We start from the raw sequence: 10,278 nt of genomic DNA on the forward strand, positions 1-10,278 counted from the left end.
GGGGGGGAGGGGGTTGGCATGTGGGAGGGGCGGGGTGCGTAGCCATGAGGTGTGGCGTGGGGAGCAGCCATGGCAGGCACCACCTCTGCCTCCACCTTTCTGTCTCCCAGTCTGTAAGGCTCTGGGTTAGGGTTAGGGTTACCATCCTTCCAGACATCTCATCACATCTTTCTACTGTAATACTCTCACGAAAATTGATGGATTTTGTGTAGGACCATTTCCAACCAAAGTGGTTATAGCAGCATTGAATACCAAGTCACTCCGCCCCTATGAAGTTTTGTTAATACTTCTGGGTAATGGTGATACGTACAAGACTCTGATATTGTGTATTTTAGAGTCCTCACCACAGCCCCAGGTATAAACTAATCTAAGATTATAAACAAGGGCCAAATTCTGAGTTATTTCACTTTCTGTGAATGTGAAATAATGTATGGAGCAATGTATCTCCAATGAGACTATGGATGAGAGCACAGGGTTCATTCATGAAGAAGACTTTTCAGGCGCAGAGCCTGCACAGAATGGAATATGTTATGGAAAAGTTTGGATTTTGGGAGTCTTGACTTAAGTCACTTGATCTGAAGTGGAGCCAAGCTGTGACAGCTGCTGCTGACTTCACAAGGTGTTTGGAATGCTCAGCATTTCTTGATACCAGATCACTTTTATTGAGCTGCATAACAGTTGTGGTGTAATTAAGATGCCGACAAGCTTAAAAAGTAGAGTTAATCCCTCTTTTGCCTGGAGCTGAAGAAGCTGCCTGTGTGTCTCAGAAACTTTTGGGTTTTTGTTTGTAGCCATGTTGGTCTAAGGATATAGAAGGCAAGGTTCTTTGAGTAGATGTGATATCTTTTATTAGACCAATTAAGTAGTTGGAAAAACGCTCTTGGCAAGCTTCCGGGTGCGGTCACCCTTCTTCAAGCATAGGGAATCGCTGCTGGTCTGAGACTCCAAGGAATGAGAGAAGCTAAAAATGTGGCATGATGTCAGTGAGACTGTAAATTGGTAAAAATTAGAAAGACAAAAGATAAAGTAGGTAAAGAAGGGGGATGAAAGCAAAGGGGCATGGGGGGAGGCCAAAGGGAGACATTACAGTGATAGAATACAAGGTAGAAAAGAGACTGACTGTGAAAAAGGAAATAGCTGGAGATCAGGAAAACAGGAATGAGAGAAGCTAAAAGTGTGACAGGATGTCAGTGAAAATATAAATAGGCAGAAATTAGAAAAAACAAAAGGTTAAGTAAGGAAGGGAGGGGGAAGAAGGCAGGGGAAAAAAAGGCCAAAGGGAAACACTACAGTGGTAATAATACAAGGTAATAAAGAGGCTCTCAGTGAAGAAGGAAATAGTTGGAAATCAGTAGGACAAAGGGCAGAAAAGTAGGGGTGGGGAAGGGGGAGAAAAGGTGGGGGAGGAGAAGAATGTAATAGGTCAGGTCAGGCAGGTACCTAGTGAATTAGATGTCAGGCAGGTTGTAATGTATCATAAAGCCTCCAAAACTTCTTGGCACATAGCTTTTGAGCATGGATAGCTGGAGTGTTTGGTTATTCTAAAACACCAATCTTTCAGCTCACGCCCAGTGATAGTGCCCACCTTTTTGCCCAGAATTCACCCAGGATATGGAAAACCTGGATTCTAGGCCCTCTTGCCCTCAGGTGATTTTAACTACATCCCAGATGAGTTTCCTAATCACCAGCTATAGAATAGGCTTAGTAAAAGGTCTTTCTACCTCTCCAGTTAAAGTTGGACCATTGGGCAAGAAGGAGTGTAAGACTCATGGTAGGCCTACAAGGAGAACAAGCTAGAGTGAGTCTGACTTTAATCTATTGGTTAGGGCACTGCTGAGAAGAGAGACTAGAGTCTGGTCCACACTGCCCAGGTTGTTTCTATTTTTTAACCAGTGTCTAATATAAAATGGATACCTGGTGGCAAGGTGAAAAACTCAGGTCTCCTGTCTCAGAAGATAGCACCATAACCACTAGGTTATAGAGAAATATTGATTCTTTCTTGTGTTCTGTTTAATACCTGAACGTCTTAAAACAGGACGTTAAGGTATATTACAACTTAACTGGTGAAGAAGCAGTTGTGACAGGAAAAATCACATCACAAAGGGATGGTTAATGAGAATGATGTAATAAAAGGAGAGGGCTACTGTGACGCTCGGGTAACAAAGGATGCAGCTTCTCATTGGTCCATATTGGACCAATCAGAAAAGAAGCTTGCTCCCTATACCAAATATAAAAAAATCCTATGCTCAGACAAAGCTAGTGTAAAACTGTCCACACTTTAGTAAGTGGCTGAGAGAAGCCACATGTTACCAGATCAGACCACAAGAAAAGAGACAAAGAAAGAAAGAATGACCAGGTAACCAGAGCCTAACAAGAAAAACTACAAAGCCAATCAAGTCTTCATAAGTAAGGAAAGATAAAGGCAAGCTCAGCTACAGCACAGAAAATCCAATCAAGGCAGTGGAAGAGTAGAAGTTTGCAGCGTGGCTGAGACAGACACTGACTTTCAGTATTTTCATAATAGCTCTTAAGCCAAGAAAATGAAAGCCAAAGTCTCCCACTCTTCCTGGGCTGGGCTGTTATTTTCTGTCAGCCCTGTAGACAGGCTACTGAACAAAGGGCAGATTGCAGAGCACATTGGAGCTGGAGCCCCAGTGTATATGGTCACTGTGCTTCAATATCTGACCGATGAGATCATGGATAGTGCTGCAGAAGTTACCAAACCACAGAATCATAGAAAATGAGGTTGGAATGGACCTCAGGAGGTCACATCTGGTCCAACCCCCTGCTCAAAGCAGGACCATCCCCGACTACATCATCCCAGCCAAAGCTTTGTCCAGCTGGGTCTGAAAAGCCTCCAAGGATGAAGATCCCACCACCCCTCCAGGTAACCTGTTCCAGTGCTTTACTACCCTCCTAGCGAGATAATCCTTCCTAATATCCAACCTACACTTCCCCTGCTGCAACTTGAAACTGTTGCCCCTTGTTCTGACATCTGCCACCACTGAGAACAGTCTAGGTCCAAATGCAGCAAGAAACACTGACTTTCCCAGCAGCACTTGCAGCTGGCCACCCAAAGTGATAGGAAGCTCAAGAACATGCTGGGACATGTCACTGTCTCTCAAGGAAGAAACCAACCCCAAAACAGGCTTCCAAGCAGACTGGCTGAAGATGCGGCAGGGGAAGAACCACCCATGCTGCTCTCACCATCAAGTGAGAGCAACACAGAAAGACAGTCCTCAACTCAGATTTGGAATAAACAAGATTAACTTGATTGCAAGTTGAAGGCTCTTTTCAAACCCACCAATGTGGTTTAATAAAAGCAACTTAAATGCCATGCCTTAGTTTGTGTATGTATTTCCCTTTTTATTGTCTGATAATTATAAGAGGTTATACAATATGTCTAGTAGTTGTGCAGATACTGTAAGAGCCTAAATCAGAGCACTGAATCCACATGCACTTAATTTTTTAAAGAAGTTTGGCTCCATCTCCAAGGCTTCACTCAGGCAGGCCTCACTATTGAGCACAAAAGACAGAACATTTTTAGCATTTTCTAAATTCCAGATATAATTTTTGAGAGCTGTTTTTTCCCTCTCTCTAGGGATTTTTTTTTTTTTTTGGTAATATTTATTCTACATCCTAAAAAGTTTAATAGCTCTATTTTAGTCCATTTGACACTCTCATGTCTATCTGATATATATAAAAAAATACATAGCATCTTTTAAAGACCAAAAAATAGAGAGAGATATATAAAGAGAAAGAGGAGGAGGACTTGACACCTGGGAAGAAGGGCAGGGCTGACTAAGGCTGGGCAGTTAGCTAGCATTATTTAGAAGAGAAGATATAAAAGAGAACATATACAACAGAATGAATTAGAGACAGGCCAAAGCTCAAGCACCAAACCTGAATAACCCCAGACTTTGGGGAGGTTCAGATCCAGAATTGAATGTTGCCATTGATTCTTTCAGAGTCCTACTAGAGCTGAGGATTCGAACATGCACAGTTCTCAGAAGGATGCACACCTTTTGTTCTGGAAAGAGGCAATGTAAGCTGCTGACAAAGGTTCATGTACGTTTCTTCCCTCCTAGTTTGCATGCCCCAATGCACTACCCCTCTTAGAACTTCAGCCTTATTCTGTAGAAGTGAGGATTGTATGTGGGTGTCCTAATAGACTGCCTTGTTTCAATTCATTAACACCTCCTTACGGGAGTGTAAAGGGAGTACTGCTTTAGTGTTCTTGCTTCATTCAGAGTAGGAACCTTCTGAATGCAGTTTGAATGAAGCACTGCTTACGTTTAAAAATTATATCACCTAAAAATTACATTTAAAAGGTTGAAATTATATCTCCTTTTTGTACTATAATACTTTATAATGATTTTGGGCAGAGACTGGGGTAGAGGCAGTGACCAGGATGGGAGAGGAGGCAGAATGGGTACACATGTCCTGGCTCTGCCCAGCACTGGGCACTGTAGAGTGCTGGCAGCAGGGGTGCCTTCATTGATCACTGCTCTGCCATCCTCCAGGACCCCGTGCAGCCCCCAGAAACCTGGCAGCGCACCTAGTTCCCATGCAGGTAGGGGGACAGCAGGGAATAGAACCAGCACCCCCACTCTTCCCTTGCCATGCACAGCAGCATGAGTCTGGTGAAGCCCCTGCCACCTCCATGGTGGGGGGAACTGTTTGTGCTAGAGTTGCAGCCCCCTGAATACGCACCTGGCCATCGCCCATCCCCCAAGATGACAGTTTCTCCCATCTGCTCAGGGTCAGACCCATGCTGCATTAGGAGCCAGAAACCAATATCTCCCTCCACAGAAAAGACTTTAAGGCAGGGGTGTCCAACCTTTTTGAACGTGGGGCCAGATCATGAACTTTTTATCACCCAGTGGGCCTGCAAGCCATATTCAAAGACCTCACAGGAAGTGACATCACATCAGGAAGTGATGTCACATGACCTTTGACACCAATAAAGTTGCAAGAAGTGTCAATGAAATGGGTTTGGAAATGTGGTTTAAAATCCAAAATAAAAACAATGTAAAAGCAACAATGAAATAATACCAAACACTTGATTAATAAACACTTAGGTTATAGCAGCAAGCTATTTTGGCATTCCTCCCTTGTTGGCCTGGCAGCTTTGCAGGGAAAGGGGCTAGGCGTTGGCTGCTGCTTGGTGCCCTGGCCACATTTTGCCCAAACCCATCCTCCCAGACACTCACTGCTTGGAAAGAAACAGGCTGGAATCAGGGGCTCAGCAGGCCATACCTAACCCCCTTCTGGCTGCCTTGGCCTGAGTTCCTCAGAGTTTTGCATCCTATTATTATTTTTTAAAGGTGGAGGTGGCTGAGACCTCTCGCCCGTACCACACAAGGCATCAGAGACAGAAGGGTGCCCGTTCTTCTGCCCCGGTGGCTGTGGACACTGCCTTGGAGGGGGAGGAGAAAGGTCAGGGATGCCCTTGGCTTCCCTGCATTGTTCTCTAGCCTCCTCCAGCTGAGCCCTCTCTAGTGCAACCTTGTATTCATTTTAATTTTTTACTTTTTGGGCCCCTGTGCCCCCTCAGCCATGCCCGTAAAGGCGGGGAGAGAGATGGCCTCCACCCATGGTGTTTGGTGGCTCTGGGCCGGGGGTGCAGCTGCAAGGCAGCTGAATTGGTGCAGGGCAGCCCGCAGCCCTGTGTGGGCAGAGCTGTCTACTCGGGGGCATCTGGAGGGGTTTGGTTTTCTCTTCCTGGATACAAGCCTGGCTCAGGTGGTCCTTGACCAGTGGCAGCTGGCAGGCTCCGGGACTGGGGGCTGTTAGCCGAAGCCCAGCCGCCCGGGCCTTTCAGTGGCACACAGCGCTTTTGGCCTCGTGGCTGCAAGGAGCAGCCAGGACTGGTAGCAGCTGGCGGGGCAGGGCAGAGCAGGGCAGGGCAGAGCAGGGCAGGAGTGCGGCAGTTCCAGGGCCCCCGGCCCCACCTGCAGCATCCAGCTCCTGCCCCAGGCTGACGTGAGGCTGCTGGAGGAAGCGGCGGCAGGTCCTGCCCGGGCTCTGCAGCTCCGGGCTCTTCCCCCCGGCTCTTCTCCAGCAACGGCAGCAGGCAATGCAGCTGCTGCCCCGCATTCCGATGCTAGCGCCGGCCGGCCCTTCCGCAGCCAGGAGCCAGGTAATGCTGTGCTGCCCCCTTCGTAGAGCACCTCTGGGCCAGGCTCCTCCTGCCTCCCTCCGAGCCTGGCTCCGGCAGCCGCGTGCCCCAAAGCCCTGGCCTGGCCCCGAGGCACCCCCAACTCTGCGCGGGGCCTTACCCGGTGCCTCCATCCACCACACATGCGGGCAGGGCGCGGGCCATGATGCAGCTCCCCTGGCTGCATGCCGGGGGCAAGGGGTGGAGCCAGAGGAGAAGTTGCAGGCGCTGTCCCCTGCTCATCCAGTTAGGCATGGCTGGGGCAGCCCCGTGCTGCGCAGCCCTCGGGGCAGCAGTGGCGGGACCTGGCTCACGTGATGAGCCCAGCCCCATGGGGGTAAGCAGCTCCCCTCCCCTTGCTGCCAGCTGGGGCCCGTGGGCTGGCCCTGCCCACCTTACCTCATTGCTGCCCCTCCGCCACCACCGTGGAGCATGGAGCAGGCTCCAGGACTCCTTGCCTGTCCCGAGTGAGGAACCTCAGGCCAGAGAAAATGACTTGGCGGGCCATATATTGGACAAGCCTGCTTTAAGCAATGCCACTGCAGGATCAAGGTACTGAAGAGTGACTTTTACCAGGCCAAAGACACCAATAACAGGTCTGGAATAAAAAACTAAATGTGTGCATTTTATGAAGAGCTGTCACAAATACTGTTGGAGGAGAAGGTGTACCAGGCACATGAATACCGCATGCCCCTAGAAGCTGGGGGAGCACAGTGACTGCCCTCAGGCAGCAGCCGCAGTGGTGTCAGTGGCAGGGGTGCAGCGCAGTGAGTGGGGAGCTTCCGCAGGTGGCTATGGCAGTGTTGGGGGCGGGGGGATGTGGCGAATGCTGCGGGCAGCATTGGCAGTGGCCAGCAGTGATTGGGGACCACCCACAGATGCTGCTGGAGGTGTCGGTAGCGGGCAGGGGGTGGGGGTTGGTGAGCAGTCACCATTTGCAGGTGCTGCTGGCAGCATTGGCGGCACTTTTTGCAGGGGGTGCACTTCCAAGGTCAGCAGGTGCACATGTCGCCAGTGATCAGGCAAACAAAATGCTTGGCACTCTGGGGGAGCAGGAGGCATGGGATCACCATGAGGATAAGGATTAGGGTTACCGTACATCTGGGTTTTCCTGGACATGTCCTCTTTTTGAATCCTCTGATCTCCTTCCAGCTGATATTTTGAAACCTGAACCATTATCTGTGATTTTGCTTTGCTTCACTGGTGGGAGTAAGGGGAAAGCAATTGGAGGCAGGGAGCACCATGTGCATCTGCACGTCCACACACATGTATATGCATGAATGATGTGTGCCCCCAGAGTCTGGGGGGGCGGGCATGGTGACTGCCTGCAGGTGGCAGTGGCAGGGGTGTGGCAGCGGCAAGTGGGGAACTCCTGCAGGTGGCCACAGTGGTGTCAGTGGTGTCAGCAGTAGAGGAGGGGGAGTGGTGAGCACTGACTGGCAGTCAGCAACCACCCGCAGACACCCCCAGTAGCATTAGCAGGGGCCAGTGGCAATCAGCGACCACCCACAGACACTGCCGCCGGTGCATGCTTAACTTGATCTGTGGTCTAGACCTGCACCCAGTGAAAGGAACAGATGGAAAAATACCATCCCTGACTTAGCGGAATCAGGAAGTTGGCTAACTAAATAGAATAAATATAACTTGGGCAAAAGAGGAACAGTCAGAGCAAAACTTGCCCCCACCTAAGAATGAAAAGATTACCTCAGAATAGAAAATTCCATTTAAAGGTAAACATATTTGGCAAAAAGAAGCAAGATTGTTAATATACATTAGGAGGAAGGCTTAAGTTCATTTTATGTATTAAGAAATGCAAGCTATATGGTATATAAAGAAAGGTGAGAGAGTGTACTCTTCTAAATACTCCTGAAGAAAGCCTAACAAGATCCTGTCATTGATCCAAGATCCTGTCTTGACAACAGATGTAAGAGCCCGGAGCTCCAGACAGGACTTCACAGCCAGATCAACCAGTGAAGTTGTGTTTACAACATTTCAGGGTGCTGAGAATCGGCTTTGACTAGCTACACACCTAACATTTTTAAACTGCTACTGCTACTTCAATTTTAATTAGAAATGTATCTGTTAGGGTTCAATAAACTTGCTTTAAGTTTAGGACAGCTGTGTCTTAGTCTCCTTGCCTGGTATAAGACCTATTATAGCGTCATAGGGACACAACAGCACGCACTGCATCTGTGCATGGGAGGACAGCTCAGCATGGGTCTGGTGCTGGACCATGGCCAGTTGCCTGGTCATAAGCCTAGCAAATGCAAAATCATCATAGAAGGCTAAGGTAATCTAAAGAGGATATGCTGCAGTTTCTAGTAGCCACAGATGAATCCAGGACATGGGCAGAGGATGCCTGGCATGAGAAAGTATGGGGAAACAGTTTAGCATTGTGGGAAAGGCAGGAGGCTAACATGGAAACACTGGTGGCTGCCTACAACAGGGCATCAGATGTAGTCAGCTGATGCTTGGAGCTGGTCACTAAGTCCACTGCAGCACTGGGAGCAGTTCAGGAAAGCCTGGGGCTCTGTTCCATCATTCCCAGTCCTACAAGGGCTGAGAGTGCTGTCTGGCAGTCATTGCTCCAGAGCTACTGCCCCACCCCTGTCCTGGTCCCACAGCAGTGCAGAAGGGGAGGAGGGGGGCCAAGGGTGGGGGAAGGATGGCACCCTTCACCAAGACAAGCACTATAGTGGGGGCGGGGGGAGGAATCCTAGCTTAGCACCCACCTAGGATTGAATATTTTTCATTGTTGGGGACATGGGGACTTGAACTGTATTGACCACCACCGAAACCTCTTCCCTCATTACATAAAAACATTCATTGCACCAATACATTTTGAAACATTGTCAGTTGACAAAACATCTGTGCCACATCTATTCCACTTCTTCCACTAACCCTAATCACTGTGGTCTGTAGAAAAAAACCCCAAGAAATCAGGGAGTTTGCAGTGGCAGCTGATCAATATGCAGGATCATCCCTGAGACCATAATTAATTGTGAGCCCTGTTGGAGGCGGCGGCTGGGGTGGCGGGGAGAAGCATGGTGGCTGCACAGTGATGTGGAGGGTGGGTGGTTCTTGTGGGGCAGGAAGGGTCTTGGGGATTGGTCAGGGCTTTTTGGCAGGGTGTGATGTCATGCAGAGGGCCTGGGCTATTTCCCACGCACCTCCTGCATGCCAGGGGTCAGTCTTGGGGAACTGCATGGGGTCTCGGGTGCCTGGCCCCTTTTTGGGGTGATCAGGGTGGTGGCAGGGTGTGGGGGCAGGGTGGTACTCTTTTGGTCAGAGGACAGGTCAGGGACCAGGGAACTGACCAGGGAAGCCTCCCCTCAGGTGCACGACTGAGAAAACCCTTCCCCCACCCCCTAAATGTAATTTTAAGGTGCTATAATTTTTAAGCATAAGTGATACTGCATTCAGATACCATTTGGCTGTTCTAACTCGGAAGGGAGTGAGAACCCTGCGTACTGTATTGTGCTCCATTCACACTCCATTATCTAGGTATTAATGAGCTGAAGCAGGCCAAACTATGGGGATTTCCTTATACAATGAACCTTAAGCACAGAGATATCTGCATCGAAACAAGTATCTATGGGGGTTCCCAGATTCCACTGTAGATTTGGAGGGGCTTCTGGTATTTTGGGGATCTTGGGGCTGGTAGCACACCAGTGATGGGCGGGGACAGGGTGTTGGGGAAAAGAGGCTTCCTTGCCTTCACTGCTGTTTAAGATCATGCAGGATGAACAGCTGGGACCAAGTTTGAGGGCAGTTGGTGGGGGGAGGGCTTCTCTGCCATCACTCTGCTGTGAATTGGCAGGGGGCGGCTTGCACTTGCCCTTTCCCATGCAATGGGTTCCTGGGGGTGCAGGACATAGGCACCCCTGCCCCTGGCTCCCTGAGTGCCCAGTACTGGCCGAGACTGGACGTGTCCTGGGATGCAGGAGGCAGGGCTGCTGGGATTCTGGGGGGCTAAAAGGGGTCTCGGGGATAGCAGCACAGTGATTGGGGGTGTGGGGGGGGGTGTTGGCGGGGAAAGGGCTTTCCATTCCAGTGCTGCTGTGTGGGAGCATGTTAGAAGCAGCCATTACCAGATTCAAGCCCTGGAGAGTCTGGAG

The sequence above is a fragment of the Alligator sinensis genome, unplaced genomic scaffold, assembly GCF_000455745.1.
Source record: "Alligator sinensis unplaced genomic scaffold, ASM45574v1 scaffold1090_1, whole genome shotgun sequence".
NCBI classification, from domain to species: Eukaryota; Metazoa; Chordata; order Crocodylia; family Alligatoridae; genus Alligator; species Alligator sinensis.